The following is an 11244-nucleotide window of genomic DNA, read 5'->3' as shown; positions in this document are numbered from 1 at the left end:
TAAGCCATGGAAACTTGAAGGAACTCTACAACACAACAAGGAAATTCTCTGCAAGATACAACAGTCCAGAGAGACAATTGTGGGTAACGAAGACCAACAGCGAAGATGGGTGGAGGAATTTGAAGAGCTGGTGAACTAGTCCGTGCTACAGTCTCTACCAGACATACAAACAGCTGACAAAGACTTGCCAATCGACTTCAGCAGTCCAGCCAAGGACTAAAAACGGCAAGCCATCAAACATCTGAAAAATGGGAAGGAAGCAGGACCTGCCAACATTACTCAGAGGCACCGTAGACAGACATTGAAACATCAATAGACATGCTCTACCCCATATTTCGAAGGATCCAGGAAGAGGAAATGTGCTATCAGACAGGAAGGAGGGATATCTCATCAAGATCCCCAAGAAAGATGACCTGAGTAACTACCAAGGGATAACTCTTCTATCAATCCCAGGCAAAGTGTTCAACAGAGTCAACCTGAACAGAATGAAGGAACAAGTTGACGCTCATCAGTGAGACCAGCAAGCTGGCTTCCACAAAGATAGTTCCTGCACTGACCAGATCCCAACACAGTGTATCATCATTGAGCCGTCAATTTTGGAAACTGCTCCGACACTAAGGTGTGGGAATCTCGTAAGAATCAGCAGGAACTCTTACGAGGGAATGACCTTCAGGATAGTGATGGAGGATAATTCAGGGAAGCCTTCCAAGTGAGGACTGGAGTCCGCCAGGGTTGTTTGCTCTCGCCTTTTCTCATCCTCCTGGCCATAGACAGGATCATGAAGGTATCCACATCAAGGAGAAGAAATGGCAACCACTTAACACCTTAGATGCAGCACGGAGACCTGGACTTTGCAGACAACCTGGCTCTACTCTCCCATTTCCATCTGCAGCTGCAAGAGAAGTCTGACAATGTGGCTTCCACTGCAGCACAATTTGGCCTCAACATCCACAAGATCCTGAAGGCTAGCACAGCCAGCACAACTGCAGTCACTCTTGCAGGCAATTCACTGGAAGAGGTTGAGGCCTTTTGCTACCTGGGCAGTGCCATACAGAAGCAGGGTGCAACAGACACTGATGTCAATGCAAGAATCAGCAAAGCAAGGCCTGCCTTTATTCTGCTAAAGAAGATCTAGAGCTCCAAGGACCTAATGCTGCAAACCAAGATCAGACTTTTTAACACCAATGTATAATCTGTATGGAGCAGGAACTTGGAGGACTACAATAACCACCACTAAGAAAGTCCAGACCTTCAGCAACACTTGTCTGTGGAAAATCCTACAAAGCTGCTGGCCAAACACCATCAGCAAACACAAGGAGATGATGGATGAAGCACTGAAACTTTTCAGACACTCACCGCAGTCAGAGATCTGGGTTGAATCCATCATCGTTCTTTAGCTCACTTTGCCACCTCAGTTCTGAACCAGCCATATGCAAATCAATTTTGACCCTGTGCCTCATGGGAACAGTCCTGCCCAAACTGCCAAGCATGGTCTTCCCTGAACCGGAAACAAGCATCCGGGACCGATTTTGGGGTAACACTCCTCATCAGCCAGGCTAGCTTGCATCCAGTGGCAAAGTGAGAAAGGGACCCACATCTGGGCATACCCTAACAACTTAGGGCAAACAAAGTAAACACAAGAAGATGATGGAATGAGTGCTGAAACATTTCAGGCACTCACCCCCAGTCACAGATCTGGATTGAATCCAACATCGTTTTTTAGCTCACTTCTCCACCTCAGTTCAGACCCAGCTATATGCAAATCAGTCTTTTTTATTGTTAACAACAATTTTTTAACCAATTTTCCAAAGTACCATACGGGCAAAGCCCTGCAAAGATAATACAACTAGTGAGCACAGCATACAGTTTCTAGTTACATCATACAAAAACCATATGATATGCTGAACAGCAGACCAGAAATACATCAAACAACACCAAACACACCCAGAGAGTATTACATGCACATTATATACCAATATTCGACCACAGAAAGTCAAGGTCATCAGACTAATCAGGTGAGTTTCTAACCACCAATTGTGCAATGGGATGGTGGGAGGCGGACTGCATTAGTGGTGGCAAGTCGATATGTGGTCCAGCGGGCCCAGATCTATCTGTGTTCTGGGGACACCATCTCGCCTGAAAAACCACAATCTCCGCAGTCATACATCTGTCCATTGCCTTTTTACATCCAGTAACGCTAGGTGGGGATGAAGCCTTCCAGTGTTGTTCGTTATCCCGCCAGGGTAGGACCTAAGAATAGGAGGTGCTACTTGTAGCGGTTCCCCCTATATCATCTGTGCTATGCAGGAGCAACAATCTGGGGTCGAGCGGTCTGGTCCATGCCAGAACCTGACCCAGGCAGGACGTCACTCGAGTCCAGAATGACTGAATCCCTGTACAGATCCACACAGTATGGAGAAAGGAACTGTTGTCGCCGCTGCAGCAGAGACACAGAGGAGACTGCATGACACCCATTTTCCACAGCCTACGACAAGTGTAATATACCCGGTGGAGTTATTTAAACTGGATGAGTCAGCACCAGGAGGACACCACCGCATACTCGGGACTAGCCAGTGCTTCTGTCCAATTGTTGTCTGTGAGGGTCGGCAAATTCAGCCTCCCACTCAGCTCTACTTTTGTGTATGGTGGTTTTAGTGTGCGTGCTAAGAGTCTGATAAATTTGTCTGATTTTGTGATCCCCTATGTCCCCCATCAGGAGCCAGCCTTCTAGCAGATGGGTGGAATTCTGGTAGGGCCTCCAAATGACAAATCTGGGGGTCTATGGCATGTCGAAGTTACAGATAGCGATGAAACTGAGGCTTATGCAAAATCTAATTGGTTTGCAACAGCTGAAAATACTTAAGTATAGTTGCCTGCATGATATCCCCAAGCACAGAGATCCCAATAAGGTCCCATTTATGTAACCCATTCAGAGCGGTACGTGGCCTGCCAAAGTGGAGTGGAGCCTTTTAATCTGCCCTACCATTCCATGGATTTAACAGTGCATCTCCAGACTTGTATGACTGTCCGACATGCTGGAGGGAGTTCTTCTAGGGATGCTTTACTGTATAGGAGATGCAGCAAGTGGGAGCCAGCCATGGCCTCCCGCTCGACTGCGTAGGCTGGATCCGACCGGGACCCATACCACCATTTATTTATCACCAAGAGGTGAGAGGCTGGGAGTAACAGGGCAGTATTGAGCACCCACGAGGCCTTGGGGCATGGTGATATAAAGACCCCCATGTACTTAAATCCTGTAGTGGCAATGGATAATTCGGAAGCCCACACTTGACTCCTCTGCTCCCCGCAAATAGGAAAGAATGTGGATTGAGATGGGTTGGTGCTCAACCCAGTGGTTTCGGCAAAACCTGAAGAATCTGGAGGACACGGGCCCGAGAACCACAGGTCCGACATTAAGAAAAGAGCATCCTCTGCGTATAGCTCGATTCTGTCTGAGTATTCCTGTGTCTAATCTATCCCCCAGATTAGCGGGTCCTGACATACTCACACCGCTAGGGGCTCTATGGCTAGGGCAAATAAGAGAGGGAACAAGGGGCATCCCTGCCTCGTGCCGAGGTGGATGGGAAAGGGGGCAGACCGAAAACCTGCCACACGAACAGATGCGGAGAGATCAGTATATAACAGCTGGGTATAAGCTATGAATCGAGGCCCCAGGTTAATGGCATGAAGGAGTTTCGAAAGGTAGATCCAGCTCAGGGACTCAAATGCTTCATCAATGTCGGCCAGCAGTACAGCTGCCGGGCGACCAAGTCTGTGAGCTCCTGCAGTGGCGTTATGGACTCGCCTAATATTATGTCTACTGGAGCGCTGTGGCATGAAGCAAGACTGGTTAGGGTGAATAAGATCTTGGATGCATGAATGGAGGTAGTCTGCCAGGACCTTTCCCTGGAGCTTGGACCCAAAATTGAGCAATGAGATAGGACGATTCGAGGCTGGGTCCTCAGGGAGATGGCCAGAATTGAGGAACACCATGATCTCAGCATTCCGCTAGTCCATGGGCAGGATATGCTGCTCTAGGGCTTCACATAGTGCCTCCAGCAGATGCGGACCCAAGGTTGTCATATGTGGATGCAGAAAGTCGATTGGAAAGCCATTCGGACCTGGGGCCCTACCTGGATGAATGCTCGCTAATGCTGCCTTCAATTCATCTATCGTTATAGGGCTATCCAACAAGTCCCGCACTGGATTGCAGAGCTTATGAGGGGAAATATCCAATAGAAATTCACCTATGAGGGGCTCCACTATCAGCTCTTGCTGTTGTTAGAGATCGGCATTAAAGGATGCACAAGCTTGGACCACTGTTTTCGGGGGGGGGGGAGTTCAGAGCGTACCATCCAGGTCCCTCAGGAGGGGTACGTGCACAGGGGTTGACCTAGCCTGACAGAGCCGATGAAGCATTTTGCAGGACTTATCACCCCATTGGTAGATCCTATGATGGGTCGATAGCCACGCTTATTTGGCCTCATCTGTAGGGAGCTGGTGAATTTGTTGTTAAGTAAGTAGAAGATTTCGCTGAGTGCTTGGGTCCTACCCTCCGAGCATTTGCAGCTCCAACTGGCTTTAGCGCTCCTCCAGTTCAAGTATCTGAGTCAGGCATCTCCATTTCTCACCTGTACGGTAGCTTATATCTGCCCCACTAATTGTTGGCTTTAGGGCTTCCCATAGTATTATACGCGATGAGGATGAATCTACGTTATACCGAAGATATTCTGTGGTATACTGAGTATCCCTTGGAGGCCAGGGGGACATACTCCACCTGCATGGGGCCCGACGAACCTGCAGGCGTAATCGGGTAAGTGGTCAGAGAGACCCCTGGATAGGATGGAGGTATACGCTAATCTGTGCACGAAGCTGTGTGGAAGAGATATGTAGTCTAACCGCGATGATGTGTGGTGCACAGCTGATGTATATGAGAACCAGGGTGTCATAGGGTGAAACATGCACCATGTGTCTGACCATCCCAATGTGTGTGCCAGGACATTCAGATTGGATTTAGAGGGGGGTTTGTCCGGTCGTACTGCACGCCACCCATCTAAGGGATCACGTTATTCAAGTCACCACCCAGGATTGTAGGACCGTCAGGAAAATCACTCCAAAGATGGGTCATTTTGTCTATGAATGTTTGTCCCATTGGGGCAGGGGCATAAATACTCCCAATCGTTATCTGTTCACCCGTGACCATGCCAGAGACTATGGTAAATCGCCCCCCCGGGTCAACCAATGTCAAGAAATAAGGATCAGCACAGGGCGGTGAATCAGGATCATTGTCCCCCTTGCACCACATGTAAACCCGGAGTGATAAACAGTGGCATAACCACATCTACTAAGGCATGGAGTTTTATTGCCCAAGAGTTTCTCCTGCAACAGAAGAATGTCTACGTCATATTGTTTTGCTAAAAGGAGAACCACCCATTGCTTAATTTTATTCAGCAGACCACATACATCTCACAATATAATGTTCTGTTCTCCCAACGGAGAGTTACTCATTTGGTGTGTCATCAACCCTTGTCATAGTCCAGGTGTGTGGTCCCCATATTGTTAGCATGGGATGTATCAGTGTGTTCGGTGCTAAAAACTGTGCTAACAATAAAAAAACAACAACCCCCCGCCCACCCCCTCCCCAATACATCCAAAAACAAGGAGTACCTGTTGCGGTGAAGACGTTACTCGGGCCCCAAACAAGAAGTCCCAAGCAGTCCCACCAAAAAAAAACACCATACCCCACATTATACAACATAACACTAAATGTCCAGGCTTATGGACTGTCCGTTTATCTCCTAGAGCTACAGGTGGGACCCCAGTATATAGCATTCAAAGCCCCGCTAGGAGGTCAGCGCCTGCAACATCGGACTATGTGTCCATCTGAACAGGATCACTGGGTTGTCTCGACCTGATTGTGAGCTCTCCAGTTGAAACAGGATCTGTGCCGCCGTCTCAACATGTCTCTGTTCTGTCCACTCCTATGGGAGCAATGCGAGGTGACAGAATCTAGTGGAGGCGGTGTGTGAGGTTTGAGATGCGCCCTTTCACAGGTCCAGGCAAATACCTCCTCGGGAGAGTCAGAAAAGAACCTTCAGTCTGGCGGGGTATAGCAGCATATAGGACATGTCCAATTCTCTGAGTTTGTGTTTCGCCACCACAAAGGATTGGCGTTGTTGCTGAACCAATCTAGTATAGTCAGGGAATACCATAATTTGGTGAGAATAAAAGAGCATTTGGTCCTTAAACCCCTGGTGCACCAAAGTATGTTGTCTCGATCTGCATAGTTGAGGAGTCGGCAATTACTGATCTTGATCGTTCTTCTGGCGGCAGCTCTTTGGTCAGAGCCCGATGTGCCCTCTCAATTCCGAAATAGGGGGACATAGCATCAGAAGGCAGTAAGGACTTAAACCATCCAGTAAGGAATTCATCCATCGAGGTGCCTTTGCATCCTTCCGGGAAGCCAACCAGGCATATGTAGTTGTACCGAGCCCTACCATCGGCGTTTTCGACATGCGAAGCAAACTCCTGCGTCATGTCTGTAAGTTTATTAACTTTTTTCTGGAGAGTCGTCACGGAGTCCTCCAACGTAGGGAGCCTGGTTCCGCCTCCATGATCCTGTCCACTGCCTTGCGGAGGTCTTGACATAAGTACGATACTTCAGAACCAACTGCCCCGATCTGCGCCTCAAGCACGGTCCGCGATGGATTAATCACCGCCAGCAAGGCAGCATTATCTGGGGACTGACCTGCGGCACCTTCGTTCCCTGGACCCTCCGTGGTGTTGTGGAAAAGTAAATTTTGCCATGTTCTGTGTCCCTACGTGTTCCCCATCCTATGTTGTGTGTGCATGATTAATATGCATATGTATTCCCCATGATCGATTAAAGACGCAATTGCAGTTGTGTCCATCTCTAGTATGCCAGTTTCCAGTTCTCGTGAAAGCTACGAGTATTAGGCCTATGTAAAGCTACGTTGCCACGTTTCTCAGTGTGCACGTTATTTCATTGTAAAGTCCCCGTTTCTAGGCCTCAAAAGGGCCCGGACTCAGATTCAGCTCCTGTCTCCTGAACCCTCGCTGAGGAGCGATACAGCCCCCACCTGTATCCCTGACCCTTCACTCACTTCCTGCCTCACAGTGCCCGGCTCGGCCTGGCTCTGCCTGCCAGTCTGCCAAGAGTATGTTATGATTCTAGTTATCAGTCCAGCTCTCCTTCTCTGCATTCCTAAGCTACTGAATCGCATCAATAGTTTCCGTCATGGTCTAGCTTTAATGTCTCCATGTAAGAGAAATACTGTATTAATGGTCATTTAATATTCCTCAACACGCACTACATGTAGAATAATGCATGCACCAGTCTTAGAATCTGTTAGCCTTTACCCTGATAACTTTTGGATTCTATCAACATGTTCTCTAAACATCAGATACTAGATAGTGTTTAGGTACATGTCGCTCTGACTCTCCAGACTTCAGTCTCTGCTTCTAGCGCAGAAGTCATAGCCCCCAGTTCCTCCTAGTAACACGTCATTTCCAGCTTACGCGCACCACTAGGTTAGAGGTCCCGGCTCCTTAGGTAGCCCCCTCCATGTTTCCGCCCCATTTATGACATATTCTGTTACGTTTACATCACATGTCTATGTATACGCCCTGTTCACGCCTCTTGTTACACCTTCTTTCTACCTTATCTTTCGCGACTGCTACAGGCCCTGCCCACTGCTACGCCTATTGTATTGAACATCATGTATTTTGTTTAAGTATATATATGCTTGTGCCCTGTTATTAAGTTGTGCAGCGCTGCCATCCTATTCCCGTGCAGGTTGTCCTGGTCCTGTCCTTTATGCTGTATTAAACCTGCATACTCCGACTACCTCGAATCTTGACTCTTATTTATTGAGCTATCTGTTATTATATATCCAGTCAAAAATAGAGGTATTATTTATTTATTTACCACATAATGGCGCCCGAATAGGGACTTGCCCTTTCCCCACGCGCCGGTGAAGCCACGCAAGCCCCCTGATCCTCTGCAGCCGTGACGGAACCATACCGTGCACGTGCAGATATTTCTGCTTCAAGTATCCCTCAGGCCCACGGAGGAGACGGAGGTTGCGGTCCAGCATCCAGACGAGGCGGTGGAGGAACGCGGCGAGTCCCGACCAGAGCCCAAGCCGAGAGTCCAAGGTCCGAGGTATCCGGAGGCCCACCCGTAACTGAAGTCCGAAGTTCGTAGTCCGTCGTCGTAGCAGTCCAGTCCAGTCCGAGGCCTTCCGTTCTTGCTGCCCGGTGAGTACCGTTGCTGGGGTAGTATCTAGACAGGGTCAATTGCATTGTCTCTGGTCCGTGGGTTTGGGGTACACAGATCCAACACGAAGTGTTCATTTAGGTGGATGCGGGTCCTGACGTGTCTCTTTATGAGACCGGTAAGTTTCGTACTGTTTTAGCAGTGCATCTAGTTTCTGTTCTAGTCCGCTCTGATTCTCGAGAAATTCATGTATTCTGTTTTCAGTATTCCAGGTAGTATTTTGTCAAAACTGTTATTTTAAATGTCATTCATGTATTTCAATGTCGTGGTATGAAAGTGGTGTATCTTCAGTAATTATCGTGTTCATTGTGTATTGTAATTGTAATTGTATTGCGTCTAGACTCCAGCCCAGTCATGCCTTTGTTTTCCAAATTACGTCAGTTAAAAACTAGAAAAGGTCTGTTAGAAGAAGCAGTTCCTGTCCCGCCTAGGGACAGTCCAGGTCATTTTATGTATCAAAAGCATGGCATAAGTGCCATATTATATCTAGATTTATGGGTCGAGTACACCAAGGAATTAGAAGAGAAATATAGATGGCCCGTATCGGGTACATGGGATGCCGAGTGCATCATGCGAGTAGAAGAAGCATTATGGAAAAAGAAAGCCAGACAGTCACAGAAAGATGCCATCGAGTTATGGCGCAAAGAATCTCATAAAAGAACCGAAAAAGAAATCAGAAAGTCAGAATTAAGTAGAGAATCCCTAGAAAGAGCCCAAGAAAGGGAACTAATCGAAATAGGTGAACGAGTTAAAACCGAACAGTCAGACAGACAGAGGAATGCCCTCATTAAGGGTATGTATCCTCTCCTTGCCGAGGGCTTGCCAAAAGCCACCCCGGAGGCATCCAGTAATTTTCCGCCACCCTTAGTTCCGACCAAGCTACGTCACAAACCGACCGCAGCTGATATTTTTCTCTCGTCCTATTTGGACGACACAGTCCCAGAATATGCAAATCCTGTTCCACCAGCTCCTGTAAATAATGTAATTCATGGTCTTCCAGCCACCGGGGCACCTGTTGCAGTACCTGTTACGGTACCCCCGGTCCAGCCCGTAGTACAAATTCCCGCTACATCAGTCACTCTGCCAGCACGAAGAGTATCAGTCGACGATTCCAGTATAGGGGCCGCGGGAGGAGGTCCTCCTGGTACCCCGCCGCCAAGTAGACGTTTAGGAGCAGTCGAGTTACATGAACGTGCGTTACAACGTACGCCCAAATATCAGTCCATTGCAGAAATCAGGCGAGTTCTTACTGAATGCTGTTATGATCCAGTCCCAGGCGAGGATAGTATGGTTCTATACTCCGTGCGTATAAGACAGGTGTCCGAGTATTTGGTCACCCTACCGAATATGAAAGAAGATCTAGACAGAATGTATCGTTTCATTCGTACAGGACAAGATCCAGAAAGTATTGCTGAAGTCATGTCTCTCAGAAAAGCCGAGATCCAGTTTATGCTATTAAAGTTTCTGATAAATTGTTTAATACGGGAACAAGATTCCCCGACTAAAGATCCGGTCGAAATGAAAGTTCTGACAAGGTGGAGTGATAATATAGCCGAGGGTAAGCACAAGACACTCAACAGTATAGAGAGTATGTACAAGAAAATTTGTAAAGAAATAATAAGGTTACACGAACAACGCAAAGAAGCTCTAGGAAGCGAGAAAGAAAATGACTCTTCTACTGAAGAGGTAGAGGACGAGAATACCGCCAGAATAGCGTATGTAGGTAAATCTAGATTTCCAGACCGACATTTACGCCTAGAACATGTGGTAAATAAATAAATAATACCCTATTTTTGAATGCATGAATGAATAACAGATAGCTCAATAAATAAGAGTCAAAATTCGAGGTAGTAGGAGTTATGCAGGTTTAATACAGGATAAGGACAGGAACAGGACAACCTGCACAGGAATAGGATGACAGCGCTGCCGGGGGCAGAATCTGGACAAGGGAAAGGGAACCCTTTTTAATAACAGTACATGAGCATATATACATAGCGCAAACACATAGCATTACATTGCAATAGGCGTAGCAGTGGGTGGAGCAAGAGGCGTGACGCGTAGCAGTCGCGAGAGATAAGGGTGAAAGTAGGTGTAACTGGGTGTAACAGGGCGTATACATAGACATGTGATGCAAACGTAACAGAATATGTCATGAATGGGGCGGAAACCATGGAGGGGGCTACCTAATGAGCCGGGACCTCTAACCTGGTGGTGCGCGCAAACTGGCAATGACGTATCACTAGGAGAAGCTGGGGGCTATGAACTCTGTGCTAGGAGCAGAGACTGAAGTCTGGAGAGTCAGGGCGACATGTACCTAAACAGTATCTAGTATCTGATGTTTAGAGAACATGTTGATATAAACTAGAAGTCAGGAGAGGAAAGGCTAACTTGATTCTAAGACTGGACCATGCATTATTCTACATGTAGTGTGTGATGAAGAATATGAAATGACCATTAAATACAGTATTTCTCTTACATGGAGCCGGAAAGGCTAGACAATGACGGAAACTATTGATGCGGTTCAGTAGCTTAGGAATGCAGAGAAGGAGGACTGAACTGATAACTGGAACTATAACATACTTTTGGCAGACTCAGAGGCAGAGCCAGGCTGAGCCGGGCACGGCGTGGCAGGAAGTAAGTGAAGGGTCGAGGATACAGGTGGGGGCTGTATCGCTCCTCAGCGAGGCTTCAGGAGACAGGAGCTGAATCTGGTGTCCAGGCCCTTTTGAGGCCTAGAAACGGGGACTTTTTAATAGAATAACGTGCACACTGAGAAACGTGGCAACGTAGCTTTACATAGACCTGATATTCGTAGTATTCACGAGAACTGGAAACTGGCATATTAGAGGTGGACACAACTATAATTGCGTCTTGAATCGAACATGGGGAATGCATATGCATATTTAATCATGCACACATAACATATGATGGATGACACGTAGGGA

The 11244-nt window shown here is 47.5% G+C and overlaps 1 pseudogene; it reads left to right on the top strand.

Moving 5' to 3' along the window:
• Nucleotides 1-223: 223 nt before the first annotated feature.
• LOC144773856 (uncharacterized) overlaps nucleotides 224-11244 on the top strand; it is a 34124-nt pseudogene continuing 23103 nt past the window's right edge.

The sequence above is a fragment of the Lissotriton helveticus genome, chromosome 8, assembly GCF_964261635.1.
Source record: "Lissotriton helveticus chromosome 8, aLisHel1.1, whole genome shotgun sequence".
Lineage (NCBI taxonomy): Eukaryota > Metazoa > Chordata > Amphibia > Caudata > Salamandridae > Lissotriton > Lissotriton helveticus.
This window is presented reverse-complemented; position numbering and strand designations above follow the sequence as displayed.